Source organism: Crocuta crocuta, unplaced genomic scaffold (assembly GCF_008692635.1).
Source record: "Crocuta crocuta isolate KB4526 unplaced genomic scaffold, BGI_CrCroc_1.0 scaffold770, whole genome shotgun sequence".
NCBI lineage: Eukaryota > Metazoa > Chordata > Mammalia > Carnivora > Hyaenidae > Crocuta > Crocuta crocuta.
The window spans coordinates 893,695-914,315 of record NW_027527430.1 but is presented as its reverse complement, the minus strand read 5'-3'; the positions used below and the strand labels follow the sequence as shown (position 1 = coordinate 914,315).

General features: G+C 33.4%; 1 non-coding gene across 1 annotated transcript; it reads left to right on the top strand.

The window, feature by feature from the left end:
- Nucleotides 1-12,979: 12,979 nt before the first annotated feature.
- Nucleotides 12,980-13,090, top strand: LOC144227543 (U6 spliceosomal RNA). The gene has a single exon (XR_013333953.1). It is a non-coding gene; the product is annotated as a U6 spliceosomal RNA (small nuclear RNA).
- Nucleotides 13,091-20,621: the final 7,531 nt, after the last annotated feature.

Genomic DNA, 20,621 nt, shown 5'->3' with positions numbered 1-20,621 from the left:
TCTTAGCATTTTTTTAGGAAGTCTGACTTCAAAAGCAAAGGCAACAAAGCAAAATGGATGAAGGAGGTAAAGAGGTTCGCACTTGGAGTTTTAAAGTATACTGTCATGAGGATGTAATGAACAACATGATGACTATCGTCAATAATATTTTATTGTATATTTGCAAGTCACTAAGAGAATGAATCTCAAAAGTTCTCATCATAAGAAAAAGATTGTGACTTTCATGGTGATAGATAATAATAGACTTACTTAGTGGTGATCATTTCATAGTGTCTACAAACATGGAATTATTAGAATGGACAACTGAATATATGTCAATAATACCTCAATTAAAAAACAAAAAGTTTTAAGGGGTACCTGAGTGTCTCTATTGGTTAAGCATCCAACTCTTGACCTCAGGGTTATGAGTTTGAGCTCTCTACTGGGCTCTATGCTGGGCTTGGAGTCTACCTTTAACAAAGTATTAAAAAAAGTATATAATAACTGAGATTATCAATATTATCATTAAAATATTTTATAATTTAAAGCTTGTAAAGTAATAGGAAAGATCTATTTAATGTAGACCTATCTTAAGGAAAGAGCAATTATTAGGTATTTGGAGCAAAATAGACACAGATAATGGCAGCCCAGAGTGTGGCTTAATGACCATAGATCATATCCAAATACAAATGTAGTGAATTCATTACATTTTCAGATAGTCATCCATTGGAATGGAGGAGTTCTAATCCTGATAATTCTATCAGACAGAGAAAGTAGAGGTAGGAAATTCTGAAAATGTGGTGGGAAGGTGAGAAACAAGGACCCATTTAAGTAGCAGAATAAGGAAAAGGACTACAGTGGATGAGGTAGGATGGGGATGTGAAATATCCTAAATTCTAAGTCATAGGTCATAGCACACTATGTTTAAAGAGTTGTTCTTGTTTTCCCACCATGCATGTTTATCCTTCATTTTTTTTTAAGTTTATGTATTTATTTTTAAAGAGAGAGAGAGAGAAAGAGAGAGTCCAAAGCAGGCTCAGTGCTGTCAGTGTGGAGCCTGACTCGGGGCTTGAACTCACATACTGTGAGATCATGACCTGAGTGGAAATCAAAGTCAGATGCTCCACTGACTGAGCCGCCCAAGTGCCCTGCATGTGTGCGCTTTTAGACTTTTTCTTTTGTATTTTAATATGTAATCCTTCATGCTGGATAATGGAACACTTATAAAATACTTGGTTTCGAGAAGTGGAATGACAATCTACTAATACTGTTCATTCATTATTCATTGCTGTAGTCAAGCTTATTTATGGGCAAAGTAAAGTGATAGAGGTGATGAGCAGTTATTAGTCCGTTTTCTGTTCTGGGTCTTGAAGTCCTTACTCTTACCTCAGATAATGTCACATACTTTTACCATGCAGGTGCTACTAAAAGGGAAACAGCTGGGTTTTCCTAAGTCCCTTATTACTATTCTCCATTAACATTTTCCTTTCACTGTATGTAGTTGTCTCTGGGTGATTTGCTTTCAGTGAAATGAAGTCCCACATCCCACTTGGACCTCCTTGTGGATCTGGTGATCATTGGTCTTCTAATAATTATCTGAAGATCAGCTGGATCACTTCATTCTCTTACTCTATTGATCATCTTTACTTAGAGTATTTTATAGTTAGGTGCCTACTACAGGCATAACAACTGGGGTTTCAAAATTGACCTATTCCTTAGTCTGGAAAATCTTCAAGTTCTGGTTCTCAAATCCCTTGTCCCTCTTACTCTCTCTTGTCTTCTTTCTATTGCCAACCCATCATTTTGAATCCTACTCCTATTTAGATTGTATACACTTTTTATATATTTAAAAAGATCCATGTTTTGCCTTCTTTCTAGTGCTCATATTCATATACCACATGATACATTCATCTTACCTGAACAGTTCCTTTTTTTTTTTTTTTTTATTTCTAGGAGAGAGAGAGAGACAGCGTGAGCAGGGGAGGGTCAGAGAGAGAGGGAGACACAGACTCTGAAACAGGCTCCAGGCTCTGAGCTGGCAGTCAGCACAGAGCCCGATGCGGGGCTCGAATCCACGAACCGCGAGATCATGACCTAAGCGAAAGTCGGACGCTTAACCGACTAAGCCACCCAGGCGCCCCTGAACAGTTCCATTTAAGTAATTGAATTACTTTTTATTTTTCTGGTCAATTTTGAAAATATTTGGGTGTCTATGTGAAATATCTGTGTCTTGTCAGCCACTTAGCTGAACATGACGATAGTCACTGAATCTTGCAGAGTGTTTGGCTCTGTGTTATTGAGGATTTCTTTAAATGTTATATATTTGTTTTTATTTTCTATTCTATCTTACATTATGTGGGAGAAACCTGCTTCCAGTATAGTTACGAGTATCCAATATTTAGCTCAGTCAACTTGCTAAACCTAAATATTCGGAAACTATAGCCTAAATTACTGCCATAGTTACAGTAAATATGATTGATAATCATCTATATTAATTTCACATTAATTTAAAATTCTACAAAAATAATTACTATTTCTATAATAAAATTACTTATTCATAAGAGAGCTTTTCATGACAAAGCTTTTTTACACCAGTAGTTTAATAATCTATTGATATTTATTTTCCATTAATAATTTACTACTATATCTCTATTATTATCAAAATGACTTATTATTATTTTTAATTTAGCCGAGCTAACAGCTACTTGCTTTCGTGAGGCCATGTTTATTAAAAATCAGGTTTTGCTTATTGCTGTGGTTAAACTAGATGTGTGTCCAAAAATTCTTGCCTATGAAGGGCCTTTACACCTAGGTTTAAATTGCCAAGGAAAGAAGTTATGACTGAAGAGGATCATTGACCTGGCTGTAGCCAGGTAGTCTGGAGCATCAAGACTACCTACATGCAAGCACGAAAACACATACACACACACACACACACACACACACACGTTTGTTTACATATTCACTTTGTAAGGCCACAAGTCTAAACGTCTAAACCAAACTGACTCCATGACAGGCTTTAAGTTTCCCCTCTAAACTCGAAGGCCTGAGTTTCGGCTTCCCCAAAACTATCAGGTAGTTACACATTGCCCAAGGCAGGAGTAACCACCCTTGCAACACCCAATCAAGAAAGGCCAGCGACCACCCTCTACACTGTTAAGGGAGAGGCCTGGAGATAGAAACTATAGATAGGTCCCTGTTACCTAATGTTAAAGTTAACCTGTTAGTCGCCGAACAAGACCCTAGGCTCACTCTGTGATTGGTTGAATTTAAATGTTGTAATTGGATCCCGCCAAAAGTAATGAATACTCTAGACAATGTGTATGGTCAAACCCACTGTCAATGATGCTGAATAATTATGATTGGATCACTGTTCCCATGTCACAGCTTCTGTAACTCCCCCATCTCAAACCCCATAAAAACCCTACTCTGCCCTTGTTCAGGGCTCTCAGCACGGACCCACGCGCCGGTGAAGTCTGTGAGCGCGAGCTTAAGCCCGTAATAAAGCCCTTTGACTTTGCATGCGTGACTCAGTCTCCCTGGTGGTCTCTGGTCAATGAGGATACTGCGATCTGGGAATAACAACTTGTCTATGTCCATTTGAGATGTTTTTGTTTCTGGCTTTTGAGGATAAAGAACATTTTATGCTTTTGTTTCTCTTAGAGGGAAATACTGGGTCGTGTGTGTCAATTTATAAGAAACTGACAGATTGCTTTCCAAAGCCTTGTAAAATTATACATCCCCACCAAGAGTGTGTAAGATTTTCGATTACTCTTCATATTTGTCAGCATTTGATAGTACCATTTTAACTTTTTAAAAAAATTATAGTATGTGTGTAACAGTATCAGACTGTAATTTTAATCTCCATTCCCTTCATGACTAATGATAATGAGTACATTTTCATATGTTTGATAGCTAGTTTATATGAAGTTAATTTCTCTACAATTCTTGGTCAATGAAAAGTCTCTCTATTTTGTATATTACTTATTTTCCCTTCATTCATAATCTCCATTCCATTTTTCCTCCTGTAAATAAAATGTCTATTTGTAAATGTACAATTTTTGTATATCAAAAGTGTATACTTTGATTTATTTATTCCATTCTCTTGCCCTTTTCGACTTATTGTAGTCTCCAGAACAAAGTTAAATAAAACATTGTTAGTACATATCTTTGTCTTTTTCTCAGTAGTAGAGGGAAAGCATGTAGTCTTTCACCATTAAGGATGATGTTAATTGTAGTTTTGTTTCTTTTTATATTTTTTTCCAAAATACTGTTTATCAGATTGAGGATGTTTTCTCTCTTCCTAGTGTCATTAATTTTTTTTTTAATTTATTTTTGAGAGACAGAGAGAGACAGAGCATGAGCAGGGGAAGGGCAGAGAGAGAGGGAGGCACAGAATCCGAAGCAGGCTCCAGGCTCTGAGCTGGCAGCACAGAGCTTGTTGCAGGGCTCAAACTCATGGACCACAAGATCATGACCTGAGCTGAAGTCGGTCCCTTAACCGAGTGAGCCACCCAGGTGCCCCTGTTTCTAAAGTTGTAAGTAGTGTTGCACTTTTATTTAATATGCTTCTTCTGAATGTAGTAAGATGACCATATATTTTTTATCCTCTATTAATTTTCAGATATTGATGCTACTGCTTATTTCAACCAAGATAAATATAAATAGTCCATAACAGGCTACGTGTAATGTGGAGATAATTTAGTGTGCCAAAACTTACCGAAGAATAGACCTTAAAAATAAAGAGAAAGGAGAGATTATATATGGAGAAAGAAGATATTACATATGGTGAATTCATACACAAGACATGTTTAACAGTAAATATATAAAGAACACAGAAGAGAATAATAGCTTCAAAATACTTAGAGAAACTCACTGGAAATGTATCTTTTATAGACAAGAAAGTATTATTTAAGGTCAAGAGTAGAATGCAGACTAAAAATGAATATATATATGTACACACACACACACACACATATATGTGTGTGTGTGTGTGTGTCCTCAAGGAAGAAGAAAGTATAAAGTGATACCTAAAATAATCCAAGATGCAAGATAAATAGTAAGAAAAACCAGTAAACATGAATTTAAATATCCATAGCTATAAAACACTATGATAATTATATCTAACTGATGAAGAAGAAAAACCAAACAAGATTAACTCAATACAGGGTAAGAATAAGCACAGTTCAGATGACCATTGAAGATTACTGTATTTTTCAGGAGGAGAGGAATGTTAATAATCATCTTTGAACCCAGTTGAATGAATACGTATTTTAAAATTTCAACAACAGAATTGATAGGAATAAGGTATGTAACTTATAAGTTAGTGGAGGAAAAAGTGGAATAATAATCAATTCAAAATATGCAGAAAAGAACAAATAGAAGCATAAAAAATTTTTAAATATAAAAAAGAAAGAAGGAAAATAGGAAATATAAATTAAATTATAGTAACAAATCTACAATTAACAATAATTATTTTGATACTTACAAACATGAGGAATTTATTAAAATTAGCCATATTTTAAGAAAGGGAACATAAACATGAAGACAAATACAAACAGAGTATAAAATAAGGTTATAAAAATGACAGTCAAATATCACAAAGCAATTCAGTATTATTAGGGTGAAGATGAATTAATCAAAGAGCAAGCAAAAACAAACAAAAATAAGGTTTCTACTATAAAGGTAAAGAATAGAATTAAAATCAGAAGTGTAAGATATGTTCTAGTTCCTGTATGCTGATTTTTTTAAAGTTCATTTATCTCTTTTGAGAGAGCGAGTGAGCGGGGGAGGGCCAGAGAGAGAGAGAGAGAAACAGAGAGAATCCCAAGCATGCTCTGTGCTGGAGGTGCAGAGCTGGATGCAGGCTCAAACTCATGAACCATGGTATCATCACCTGAGCCAATATCAAGAGTCAGGTGCTTAACTGACTAAGACACCCAGGTGCCCTGTATACTGCTTTTAACCCTTGCGTAGTATTGCATGCACTGTATCCAAAGAATCCTTCTTATTTTTCCCCCTAAAAATAGATATCTAGATTTTTCAACATCTAAGTTCTCCCACAATGAAAATAAGCACATCCGTGTTCCTTTATACACCATTGAGAAGTCCTCTGGTGACAAAAGCCTAGTAATGAATTTCTGGAACATTAATGTATGCTATCTAACTTCACCAAGTTCTGCAATGTTTTTCTTTTTAGAATATAGCCAGTTTACATTTCTGCCATGAGCCACTGAGGTTTCCCAGATTTCTTTTTTCTTTTCTTTTCTTTTTTTTTTTTCANCCAGATTTTTATCATTGGCATTACCTTTTAGTTTTTGCTAAACAGGTCATCTGAAAATGTTGATTCATTATTGTATTAATCTGAATTTCCATTAGTGTGAATTATTAGTTTAGTTTTAATTTAATCTGAATTTTATAGTTTAACTTCTTGACATATTCATATTCTTTGTTCAATTTCCTGTTGTTTTTCCTGTTTCTTTGGTTGTTTTGCAAAGTCCCTCCTAAATTCCTGATGCTAATCCCTTGTCAGTTGTAGATGTTGTAGATATCAAAGTCCAGGCTGTCACCCCATCTGTTAACTTTGTTTATGTGCTTCACTGAAGAGAAATACATGAATCCTAATATTTATATTGTATATCTTTTATTTAAAAATTTGAGGATGTTTTATCCACTCCAAATTTACAAATTTATAGTCACATAAAGGGAAAAAATAGATTTCCCTTCACTTTATACCTCAGTCAGCATCCATAGCTTTATGAGGCAGCAGTTTTATACCTTTAATTATTCCACATATTGTTTTCATACAAACCACTCCCTAAATGCCACAATCAAGAGTCACCCCAAGCTTAGAAGGCTTTGCTTTATGCTATGATTTTAATGTTTAATACCCGGTGAGAAATTAACTTGGATAAAATTGGCTGCACTAACAGAATATCCAATGGGAATGTTATATTCTGTGGCTAAGCGGAGTTTATCTGTGAATTTAGGGTAAGCATAAATCAATGCCATAGGCATGAAAATGAAAATAACAAAAACTTGCTGACTTCAGTTGTCATTATATATGCAGATGACATTGAAATTTATATTTACAGAATTAACCTAGAAAGAAAAGGGGGAACTTCTACATATGAATAAGTTCATCACTGAGGCTTTATTGAAATAAATGAGAAACCAAAAGAAAAAAAGAATTACAGAATCTCTTGAACCCAGTGTTTCCAAGGTCTCTAAAGAATTATGTTATGACTGGAAAAGTGCAGCCTAAAGTATTTGTGTGTGTGTGTGTGTGTGTAAATAAATGTTACTGCACTTTATAAAACTGAAAAATATGTGGTGAATTGGCTAAAGTGAAAAGGTAACTATATAATATAAATAATATAATTTTTTATCAACCATGAAGATCTACTTGTCTTTTATAGGTACTATATCTCTAATACAGTTTCTCTATAAATTAGCTAATCCAAGGTTCTTCCCATGTGTTTACTTAATGAAAGCTTTGTACTGTACAAAATCGAGGCTGTATCACTATCCTTCAAACGGAGAGTCTCTTTGTTATAAAATTTAGATTCATAGTCTTTTTTTAAAATGTTTATTTATTTTTGAGAGAGAGACAGAGCATGAGTGGGGGAGGAGCACAGAGAGAGGGAGACACAGAATCAAAACAGGGTCCAGGCTCTGAGCTGTCAGCACAGAGCCCGATGCAGGGCTCAAACCCATGAACCGAGAGATCATAACCTGAGCTGAAGTTTGTCGCTTAACCGATCGAGCCACCCAGGCGCCCCCATAGTCTTTTAATACATTACTTTCCTTCAGCAAAGATCTAGATTTAACTCCAAGTTCATTCCATGAATTCCACTCATTAAAGCAGGAGGTTACAAATTTTTCTGAACCTTATTTCAGGCCACACATAAGAAAATGAATAAAATTTGAGCTACATTATACCACCACAGTCTGGGTCATGTTCTTTTTTCAGTGTAAATAACATACAATAAGATACTAGCTTCAGGCATACAACATATTCCTGAGACAGTTCTACATATTACTCAGTACTCACCACAGTAAGAGTAGTCACCATCTGTCACCATATGAATTTATTGCAATAAATTGATTATATTCCATGTGCTTTACTTTTCATCATTGTGATATATTTATTTTATAATTGAAAGGGTTTTTTAAAACCTCTTAATCCCCTTTATCTATTTTGCTCATTCCTCTATCCACCTCTTCTCTGATAGCCTCCAGTTTATTCTTTGTATTTAAGAGACCATTCTTTGTTTGTTTTGTCTTTTACATTCTACATATAAATTAAGTAATATGATATTTGTCTTTTTCTTACTGGTTTCACTTAGCATGATCCCCTCTAAGTCTGTCCATTTTATTGCAGATGGCAAGACTCTCTTTCTTTTTTAATGGCTGAGTAATATTCCACATTTTATTTATCCATTCATCTATTGATGGACACTTGTGCGTTGCTCCCAGATCTTGGCTATTGTAAATAATGCTGCCATAAACCATAAGGGTGCATATATCTTTTCAAATCAGTATTTTGTTTACTTTGTGGAGGGATATTGTTAAAAAAGAACAACAAAAAATTATCCTGTTTCTTTCATCTGCTGATTTTCATATCTTTCATAAGAATGATCATGTTGTTCTAACTATGTCTAGACTCTTAATTACCTTTACAAATGTTTTTCTTCACATCTCTGTGGGAGCTCTACAAGACATTTGAAGATGGGAAGCTTGTCAACTTTCTAACTTAAGATGAGCAGTAGTTTTCTCACCTGAATCCTGATCTTCATCTTGATTATTTTGTTGCTTAAGCACCAACATGTAAGCATATACATGCACACACATTAAATTATCCAAGAGGAAGTGAAATGATTAAAGAGTCAAAAGAAACGAATAGTGTTGCACTGTGGTGAAAAGCTGAGGTCAAGGAGAAATGCATTTTGAATTTTGGTGAAATCACAAATGGTTTACAAATTATAGCAAAAAAATTAAAATAAATATTGCTAAAATGTAACGTTTAAATCTGGTACTATCAGTATCCCTATTTGTGACCATTCAGATTGGGAATAAAATAAAACAATAAATTCCCTAAAAGTTTTAATAGTTTAACTTAATAGAAGATTCAGGCCTACCTAAGAGTTGGGAAGTGGAGGTAGGAGCAAGGTTTGTATCTCTAATGTGAGATTTAGTTCTTATCCTTTCAATTCTTTCCTTGTAATCAGTAAATCGCTGCACTTGGTGATAATGCATGCATATGGAAAAGGACTAATTTATTTTCATGAAGACTATTAATAGGTTGGAAGAGAGAAAAAGTAATTAACTATAACTTCCAACCTTATAATAACCATAAACTTATTAAAACTCTCCACAGTAATATTTAGAGAATACTGATGCACTATGTCTTTGAAGATCAAGTCGTACTGGACTTGCATGCAAATATTTAAGAAGTTAATTAAAATATGAATTATTTTTGAACTCTGATTCTGGTTATATTGTAAGAGCACAGTCTAATTATTAATGAAGCATCCTAACTTTCTTTCTTTTTCCTAATTAGCATTTCTGGTTATGTCTGTTTGAGGCCATCAGAATTCATTCCTACTACTAGACACATTTCTATGAATTGCAAAGTTGGAGGAAAAGTGTATTTTAGTATTTTCCTCTTTCTTTTTTTATCAGTAATAAAACTAACAAACTTACTCTTTATTCTGAGTGCCCTGTTTTTATGCTGAAAATGAAATCTGATAATATTTTGAGATTAAATGAAGGTGCTTCCATATTTTTACCCATTTTTAGGATATTAATAAGTAGATGGATGTCAAGCCAACTACCACAAGATGATTATTAGTGATTCTAGGTTATTGCATTTGACTACCTTATAGGTCATTGTTTTAAGTCTTTATGTGTTAGTATCTGTATCAATATTGGAATAAAATTAGGCATATTAGAGATCATCCTGAAATATCAATACAGATGCATGCACATATAAGTTAAAATAATTTGGGCTTTGATATGTATCACTACAACACTTGCAGTAGGACTATAGGTCCAAAGATACATATTCTACATGCAGCTAGTCCAGGTTTTAGAAATAATCTCTATTGAGGCTCCTGGGTGGCCCAATTGGTTGACCATCAGACTTCAGCTCAGGTCATGATTTCACGGTTTCTGAGTTCTAATCCCACTTCAGGCTCACTGGTGTCAGTGCAGAGCCTGTTTTGGATCTTCTGTCTCCCTCTCCCTGCCCCTCTCCAACTTGCATTTTCTCTCTCTCTCAAAAATAAATAAACATTTGGGAAAAATAATCTATACTAACAAATATTTGTAGAGAGGTCAATAATGATCATCTGAAATATTTATATTTTTATTTATTTAATGATTTCATTTGCTAATGTTTATTTTTATCATAGTTAACTTTCAGCCAGTTAATTAGAGATGGAATTGTGTTTGCATTTATGTCTAAATATAGGCATGTAACAACAGGAAATTAATATATTTTGTAAATACTTTCATTTCAGACTGTTGTACATTTGCACAAAATAAAATATTCTCAAAAGAAAACAAAAAGTTAATGGAATGAGTTGTACATTAATAGCCTTAAGCTAGAATGATATCGGTCTTTACATCTTAGCTTGTTGTAAACTTTAGTAAACATCCAAAAGTGAATTAACACCTGGAAAAAATTATCACTAAAAGAGGTCACCAGATACCTACTAAGCAAGAATTACCTGAATTCTCCAACGTTGGTGATTACATTTTATCAGTTTGATCCACCAACATCATTTGTGAACTAACCATGAGCCATTATTATGCTTGATTCTGAAGATTTAAAAATAAATGTTTCCTGCCCTTGAGACTTTTTTACAAACAGGAAAAGCAGGAATGAAGGAAGAAAGGAAGAACATCATTTCTAATACGGTCTGAGTTGACACCATTTTTCTTTTTTGTAAAGGACAATATTCATATTATTGTCAAACTAATAATAGTTAGCCAACCATTTTATTTCACACATAAGAAAACTGGTGCTCAGAGACAAATTAAGTTTTTCAAGTTCATATGGTTTGCTGTTTTTAGGTCCAGAATGAAAATCTTTTGTTTTCTATAGATCCCTAAGCATCTCATGCAAATGTATGATTATAGATCTAGGGAAAGATACCTAGAAAAGGAGGAACTTGTCCCTTTCTCAGTTGCTTTGAATTTTGAACCTAGAGCTGGTGTCTAAATGTGCTCTCTCTGGGGCCCCTGGGTGACTCAGTTGGTTGAGCATCGACTTCAGCTCAGGTCATGATCTCACAGCTCTTGAGTTTCAGCCCCATATCCCTTCAAATTCTGTGTCTACCTCTCTCTCTGTCCCTTCCCTGCTTGTTCTCTCTTTCTCTGTCTCTCTCTCTCAAAAGTAAATAAGCATTAAATTGAAAAAAAATAAATGTGCTCTATCTTAGCCTTTTCATCTTTTAGCTTGATGTTGATTAAATATACTATGATTAGATTCACTCTGCTGTAGACAGTGTTGATTTTTTACTTTTCTTCTTTCTATATCTTTTGTTACTATGTTTTAAAAATTATTTTTAATTTTTTTCCATTCATATAAAGCAGTGCTTCTCAAACTTTAATAAGCATATGAATTACTCCAGGTATTAGTAAAATGCAGATTCTAATTTAGTCAGATCTGTGAAGGGACATGAAATTTTGTGATTTTGATAAATTGTTAAGTTATGCTGTTGATGCTGCTCATCCTAGCATCATTGTTTAATGAGTAGCAAGGCTTTGAAAGAGCAAAATGATAGTAATTATTTATTGTTCTACTTTACAGGCTGAGTGGTTCTTCCGTTCCTTGCAGACATTTGAGATTTAGAATAGCCTATGTTGAGGGAGGCTGCCTCAAAGCAATTAGGTGGATAATGAAGGCTTATCCATTGTTGTAAGAAAGACCCTTCTGTATGTATCACACAAACCAAGAACAAAATCAGCTATTGGACCTCCATGATTCCCTTTTCTTAGTGATTGTTAGGTTTTTGGCATACATTTAAGATTACATTGCCAAGAAAAAGAACATTTTCCAAGCATCATTTCTGGTGTACTGGATTGATTTTGTATGAATAGTCTCTAGGATTAGGTCTTTGACTAATTCTGCAGCAACAGCTAGGATGTATTCAGTCAATAAGCATTCATTAAGTCCATCTACATGAGGTGCATTGCCCTTGGTGCTATATGAGCACAAAAAACCAGCTAGAGGTGTCACTATCTCTGGCAAGTTACAGTACAGAATAACTACTGATTTGACAATGACCTAGGAATTTTATGTTTATCTCCATATTTAGTAGCAAAATAATGTCATTTACATATTTTCTGAATTATTATAATAATGATGGCGGTTATGTGAATATAAATCTTGCAACATGTCCTTTTCATGCCTTCAAAATAGAAAAAAAAGAAAAATAAGAACAAATAAAACTATAAATATCCATTCATGCTCTTAGGATAAATGTAAGAGGGCATCCTCAATTTAACTTTGCTGTCAGTGAAAAAATAAATAGCACATTCCAACAAGCTAATGGCCATGCTCCATCACATCTATTTATGGTGAACAAGAACAATTTGAGAGAGGGATCAACATTTTCAGAAAACTCAAATGTAATTGTGAACAAAGAATATCATAAAGAGTAAAACTTCTTCAATCAAAGTTACCTGAAAAAATTAAATATGCAAGATTTTAAGGAATTGTAGGAATCTATTAGAAGATGAATTTCATCCAATCAAGAGACAATAACAGCAAAAAGACTAACGTTAGACATTTTCTACACTTAATTCTAGATTGAAGACTGAAAAGAATGTATGAATGAGGTTGGAATAAAATGCATTGTATGATGTATGTTACATGTGTCTGACGATATACTGCTACAAAAAAGGAAGGGAAATAGGGGAAGAAGAAACTAGCATATATTTATTGGCTGTGGTACAAGCATTAGATTTACTGATTAAGGACACCATTATAGTGTTCATTTAGGCAGCACATATACTAAACTGGAATAATATAGAGAAGATTAGGAAAGCATGACCCCTGTGCAAAGATGACACATAAATTTTTGAAATATTCCATTAAAAATGTATACCATCATAAATCAACAAACAAGTTAGTAAAAGATTAAATAAGAAAATGGAGACATAAGGACATTAAAAATGTTTTCATATGAAGGTAGCCAAGAACAAAAGTGCAAACCTCTTAAGTGTCAAAACAAATTTAGTAAATAAAAATGCAAAGAAACACATTACATAGAGATATAAGCATCAAATATAACAAAATGCATATAATAGCTATATCAAAGTAAGGTGATAATTGAAACAAATATATCACATCAATAAATGTGAATAGGTTTAACTCCTCTATTAAAAACATTTTTGGTTTGTTTAAGTAGGAAACAACTATATGTCTTACAAGATCCACACCTAATTTTTTCCCCAAAAGGCTAAAAAATGAAAAATGGACAGATATATATTAGGCAAATGGTAACCATGATAAACCAAGTATAGTTATATTAATATCAAAATGGCTTTACAGCTAAAACCATTCACATGAAATAAGAACATGATTTATGTCTACAAGACAAAATTCATAATGAAAATACAAAAATTATAAATATCTGTGCCTCAAGTAATGCAACAGCCATCTTTATAAAACAAAAATTTTTTGCAGGAGAAATTAGAAACTCACTAATAACTTGATATTCAAAAATATTTTTTGTACAATAAACAAGTTGACACTGCAATACACATGGAAAAACATGCAAAAGTGGACATAAAATATTCCTTAAAAAGAAAGTCTTTGAAAGACAATAAACCTACAGGTATTATAATAAAGATTCTTCATAATTAAAACAGCATGGTTTTCGTTGGGCTCTCTGCTGACAGCTCAGAGCCTAGAGCATGCTTCAGATTCTGTGTCTCCTTCTCTCTGCCTCTCCCTGGCTTGTGCTCTCTCTCTCTCTCAAAGAATAAATAAATAATAAAAATATATTTTAAAAAAAGGATACCTTTATAAAAAAACATCCAACTTTGGCTTAGGTAATGATATCAATTCGTGAGTTCAAGCCCCGCGTCAGGCTCTGTGCCTGACAACTCAGAGCCTGGAGCCTGCTTCAGATTCTGTCTCTCTCTCTTTGCCCTTACCCTGTTAATGGTTTCTCTCTCAAAGAATAAATAAATATTTTTAAAAAATTTAAAGAAAAGTAGCATGGTTCTGATGCATGAATAGTCATGCTAACCAGGGAAACAGGTGTCCAGAATTACACTAAAAATATATGACAGTTTAATATGAGATGAGGGTAGCATCTCAGATCTTTTGGGCTGCCCATTTGACAAGGATAAAATTGGATCCAACTCTCACACCATTGTACATGGCTAAATATCAAAGAGCTCAGGGCTCTAAAAATAAAAATAAACAGCTAACCAAATTTTATAAGAAAACAGGTGAATTCTGGACGCCTGGGTGGCGTAGTCGGTTAAGCGTCTGACTTTCGCTTAGGTCATGATCTCGCAGTTCGTGGTGGGTTCGAGCCCCGCGTCGGGCTCTGTGCTGACTGCCAGCTCAGAGCCTGGAGCCTGTTTCAGTCTGTGACTCCCTCTCTCTCTGACCCTCCCCTGCTCACGCTCTCTCTCTCCTTCTCTCCTAGAAATAAATAAAACATTAAAAAAAAAGCAAAACACAGGTGAATTCTTCCTTAGTCTGACTATGTGGAAATGCTAACTATAAGCAAAAATGTACATGCACTAAAAAAAAGATGGACAAATTGTATTTCATAGAAATAAAATGCATGCCTAAAATGCTGTAAAAAAGTAAAGAAAATGATACTAAGAGAATGAAAAAAAAAAGCTACAAGTTGGAAGGAAATATTTGCAGATAACATATCTGAATAAGGACTTTAATACAGAATATATAAAGAAGTCTCAAAATTCAATAGTAAGTTAACAGATGACCCAATTAAAAAAAATCAAAGGCTTGAGAAACTTCATCAGATTGGACACATGGAAAACAATTAGGCATATGAACCAAGCTCAATATTCTTAACTATTAGGGAAACACAAGTTAAAACTATAGTGAGATACTATTCCACACCTAATAGAATGGTTAAAATGAAAAATGATAATAATACTAAGTGTGGGTGAGGATGCAGAGCAAAATGGAACTTGCATAAATTGGTTGTGGGTAAGCAAAATGGTGTAGCTACTTTGGACAGTTGAGTTGGTGGTTTTTTGTATAGTCATACTAATTTATTTCCCCAGAAATTTTACCTTATATATGTGTTTTAGAATAATGAAAACCTATGTTTACACAAGCACTTGTACATAACTTTTTATAGCTGCTCTTTTCATAATCACCAATACCTGGAAATAACACAGATGTTCTTCAGTGAGTGAATGGGTCAGTGTACCCTGTCACACCCACCTAACAATATTAATCAGAAACAACAATGAATAAACATGATATGCATAAATAGTTTTGATAAAATTTAAAGATATTACACTGAGTGACAGATGCTGGTTTCAAATTGTTAAAAACCATATGTTTCATTGATATGACATTCTGACAAACACAAAACTATAGTTAGGGAGAACAGAAGAGGCCAGCGTTAGAGATGGGAGAGGATGTTATTGCAAAGGGGTAACACACAGTAGAATCAGGGCTGATGTTTATTACCATAGTGGTTGCGAAAGTCTGTACATATATTAAAATTAAAGAATTGTACATAAACCATCTTTATTTTATTGTGTATTAATATAAAAAAGTAGAAAAAATACCTGAAAAACTTGAAAACATAGTAAGATATTTACAAAGTGGGGGAATTCCCAAGGCATGTGTAAGTCATTGAAAAAGGTGAGGTGTTGGGGCTCCTGGGTGGCTCAAGTTGGTTAAGTGTCCAACTTCGGCTCAGGTCATGGTCCCACAGTTCGTGGGTTCGAGTCCCGCATCGGGCTCTGTGCTGACAGCTAGGTCAGAGCCTGGAGCCTGTTTCAGAATCTGTCTCCCTCTCTCTCTCTCTCTGACCCTCCCCTGCTCACGCTCTCTCTTTCTCTCTCAGAAATAAATAAAAACATTAAAAAAAAAAAAGAAAAAGGTGAGGTGTAAAGAATATCTTCACTATAGTACTCTTCATAGAAAATGAGGATTTAAAAAAATATACATAACAGGGGCACCTGGGTGGCTCAGTTGGTTAAGCGTCCGACTTCAGCTCAGGTCATGATCTCGCTATTCCAGAGTTCGAGCCTTGCATCAGCCTCTTTGCTGACAGCTCAGAGCCTGGAGCCTGTTTCACATTCTGTGTCTCCCCCTCTCTCTGCCCTTCCCCCACTCTGTCTCTCAAGGATGGATAAATATTAAATTTTTTTAAAAAATATATACATATTTGTTTGTGTAGGAAGAAACATAGCAAGGATAAATCAGAAGCTAAGGAGATATTTTTCGTTCCCTGAGAGGATGGGTGAGAATGGGACATACTAGAATGACACTTTTTGTACTGTTGACCATTCGGAATCATGTTACTATTTCATGTACCCATAAAGTCCCTAACGAAAGTCAACAAGAATGGTAAAAGTTTTAAATTGCATGTATCATACTATAAGTGTAGAAAAACACAGTATGGCTGAGAAATATTAAGATACGCTCCCTACTGCTTTAGTGAGCTTTTTTTCCCTAAATAACATTTATAGATGATTGCTTTCATATCTGCAAAGAGGAAAACTTGTAATATTGTAAATACTGCCAATAATAGCTCTTATCTGTACCAATCAAACAGCGATCTTCGAACTCTCCACTCAGCCCTTAAAAGTTAACAAAGCTCCCTGAAAATTACTAGGCTAAGTAATTATATATACTATATAATTAGTATTACATATAATACTATAATTTATTTGGTTTAATATGGATTTTATAGCCATGTTTCCCACAATGTATCAGATATTATGCTTTATAAAGGAAGATATTGCATTACTTTTTGCCATACACTGAAACATTTACAAAAAGACATAAAAAGAAATAAAGTTTGATTTGATGTTAATATTTAAGCTCAGAAAAAATAATTTAAAAACCCTTGGTATTTATTAGATATGACTATTAACATTAACTGAATTATTTATACCATTTTCTATGTGAAAGTTATTTTTAGTATTCTATAATCAACTCTATGGGTAAACCTTATTCTCTAGTTCTTGCTTACTTTTATTCCTATCAAAAGATACGTAGTTAACAAAGCATAATACATTATTCATTGCATTATCCAATGGAAATTAATGTTAAATTATGGAGATATTTTATTCAAACTTCCAAAGATTAGCCAAGCAATTAATTATGTTAAATATAAAATTTATTACCTCCTATGCCTCCTTTTAAGTATATGCATGTCATTAAATTCTGAGGCATTTTGTCTGCCTTTAAAACCTGGAAAATATGCAAAAACAAAACAAAACAAAACAAAAACACTCCTCAGCTATTGTTCTATTAAATTCTAATTAAAAACAACCAAATCCAAGGCTCTGAGTTTTAAAAGTTTCTTAGAGAGAGAAAGCAATAATTACATAGTTGAGGAAAATATAATTCTAGCATTTAATAGCAAGAACAAGAATAAAAATCAAATTAAAGAGATGTCTAAATCTCGGGACATGTTTAAGAGCTTTTAATTATTAATTTAAAAATAAAGACTAGCAAAAAAGGCAAAAAAGCAAACATTACTTAACATCAAAAAGTTAGGAAAATCTGTAACCAAAGCAATTTTAAAACTCATAGATTTATGGGAATATTTTTATTCATCTTTTGTACCTAATCTGGAAATACATATCCAACATGGATTACATTTTTTAGAGCATCTTTGTGTGAACATTAATGGGTGTTGTCAAGTCTTTAGCTTCTCAGGAGTATTGAATCCAGCAGGATCTTGGACAAAGCCTCACTTCTAGATTAAAATGCCTTATGTTAGTCCAGACTTCTCAAGCATTGACTGTCCTGCAAAAATAATTTTAACACTTTTTAACCAAAAATTCATGTATGTTTACAAACTTAAATGACATCATTAATGGAGGACAAGTCTTTTTTTACCCCTGTCATTTAACCCTGTGCTATTTCTGGTTTGCTGATTTTTTTCCTTCCACACATTCACAGTGCAGTACTTTTATTCCTGTTTTAAAATCTACTTCTTACATTTCTGAAGTGAGATTTTTCTTTCTGATCTTCTTTTTCATACCTACTTTGAATACTGGCCCTTGTTTGTTGCCTGTTTATTTGAAATTCCTTTGCAATATATATCTTTCCATTAATCTAAAAAGTATCCTGAAGTTTATTTTAAAAATGGATTGAACACTTTATTTTGTCTCTTCAGAACTCTCTTCAGTTTCAAAAGAGAATTAATCAGTTTCAAGTAGAAGATACTAATTACTTTGCTTGTCTAAGATGTGCAGATTCCATTTATACACATAAATATAGATTCATTTAATTACTGTGATATTTTATTGAGCACTATCCAGTTTATTATGTTATAATTACAGTTATATGATGGCTAATTCTTCTCATGTGTTGTTCAGAGTCCTATTCTGTATGCTCTTTTTGGAACTGTAAATATTTTCTTGAGTTGAAACTACATTTTACACTAAAAGTCCCACCAAGTATCTGATCTAAAGAGATTCAAGTAAAATAAATGAACGGCTTAAAACTATTTAACTTACTAGAATTTTTAAAACTGATAAAGTCAGTTGTTTATTTGAGGGAGTGTGATCTCCACAGTACTTGTTTACTGAGTGAGCTGCACAACATCCAACACCTTCAACATTTACATATAACTTGTGGATAATAAACACAGATTCTCAGATTTATGTTAATGAGCACAGAAAGATTCTACAAACATTAGGGAGATTCAATTTTATTATTTAATCCCTGATTACTAAACAGGAAATATTTAATACATTTTAATTTAGAAAGTGATTAAATATGTTTATTTTAACTTTGCAAAGTATCATAACCAAAGGGATTTTTGCTTAATTTTTAAAGAAATGAAAACTTTCCCTCTAACTCAATTATAGCTCATTGAAATTTATTTTATATTCCTTCATTTATTCATGCATTCAACAAATATGTAAATAGTGTTAGGTGTTGAATCCTTTTTTTAAATCTACCTTGATGCATTTCTGAACACTTTGCAGGAAAGATCCATGGTTTTGCATGAAAAATGTGAAACTTATACATGATTAAAACAAAACAGCATAGTACATTGATCTTTAAGGTTTCCAGGGAGTAGTAAGATATCATTAGTATGATGAAGTTCTCCTATTCATTTTCAATTCTATGGAGTACCACAGGTTTGCATGACTAGACATATCTGACAGAATGAGGATAGTTTGGTCACTTCTTATAGTGGTTAGAAAGGTTGCTATGAATTTTGAGTATACATTCAGTTAAGGGTATCTGAGAAGATGCTTGTGAACATTGTCCTCTGCTAGAATTCTTATTATTTAGAGCATGAGAAAGAGGCATGCATGTTAATGTGACAAAACACATCTGGATATATTTATTTTATTAACAAAGATTCATTTTTGTTGAAATACCTTTTCAATAGTTTATACAATAAACAATGCCCTCATGAAGTTAACAGTTCATGCATTTTTTTCCAGGCCAAAACTTAACCACACATGGAAGAGACATCTCCTACTTCTATCTATTCAGCATTCTTTTTCTTTTAGATAAAAAAAAATATACATATATTGATGTTCTTGGGTGTCTGAATTTTTTTCCTGTCTTGTCCACATAAGAGATGTACCCACAACTAAATTCTGCTTAACCAGCATCATTATGTCTGCCCTGTCACAGGAATTGTTAATTCTGAGATGGGGCTATAACCCTAATCTGGACAATCAGACTCCTCTCCAAAATGTAATTAAATTATTGAGAAAAAAGCATTTTAGTTTCTTTTCTGGCTTCACCAGATACTAGGAAAATGTGAACCAACAACTGCTCTTAAACTGCCTTTGACTACATGTAGAAACAGACTGCCTGAACTTCAAATTATCAGAGGAAAACTAAGCTAAGACACAGAAATAAGGTTCAGACCCATCATTTATGGAACTAAATCTAGCCATTTCTGAAGCTACATTGTGTATGTGGATTTCCTATTTTATAAACCAAGAGATTCCCAGATGAGATTAAACTAGATTATTTGAACTTCTGTTATGTGCAACAAAAATATTTCACATGTTTATCTAAGGTAATGTTTTCTGATTACAACATGAGTCATACTTGTAAGAAAGATCAGACAATCAAGTCCTATATTAGAAAAAAAAAAAAAAGGTCCTCAAAATGATCAGTGGGGGGTGTGTGTGTATGTGAGCGAGAGATAGTGTCAGTACTCTTTAGTAATAAATTCCTCAGATAGTTATGATTTTAAATAAAATAACATAATTATAGAATATGATATATATAATCAACACATATAATGACATATGTAACATAGAATATGATGTATATATTAGATACATGGGATATATGGGTCATCTGTATTTTTTCTATCTTGTCCGTGTAAAGATGCACCCACATCTCAACACTGCTTAACTAAGATTATTATATCTGCCTTGTCACATGAATTGTTAACTCTAAGATAGAT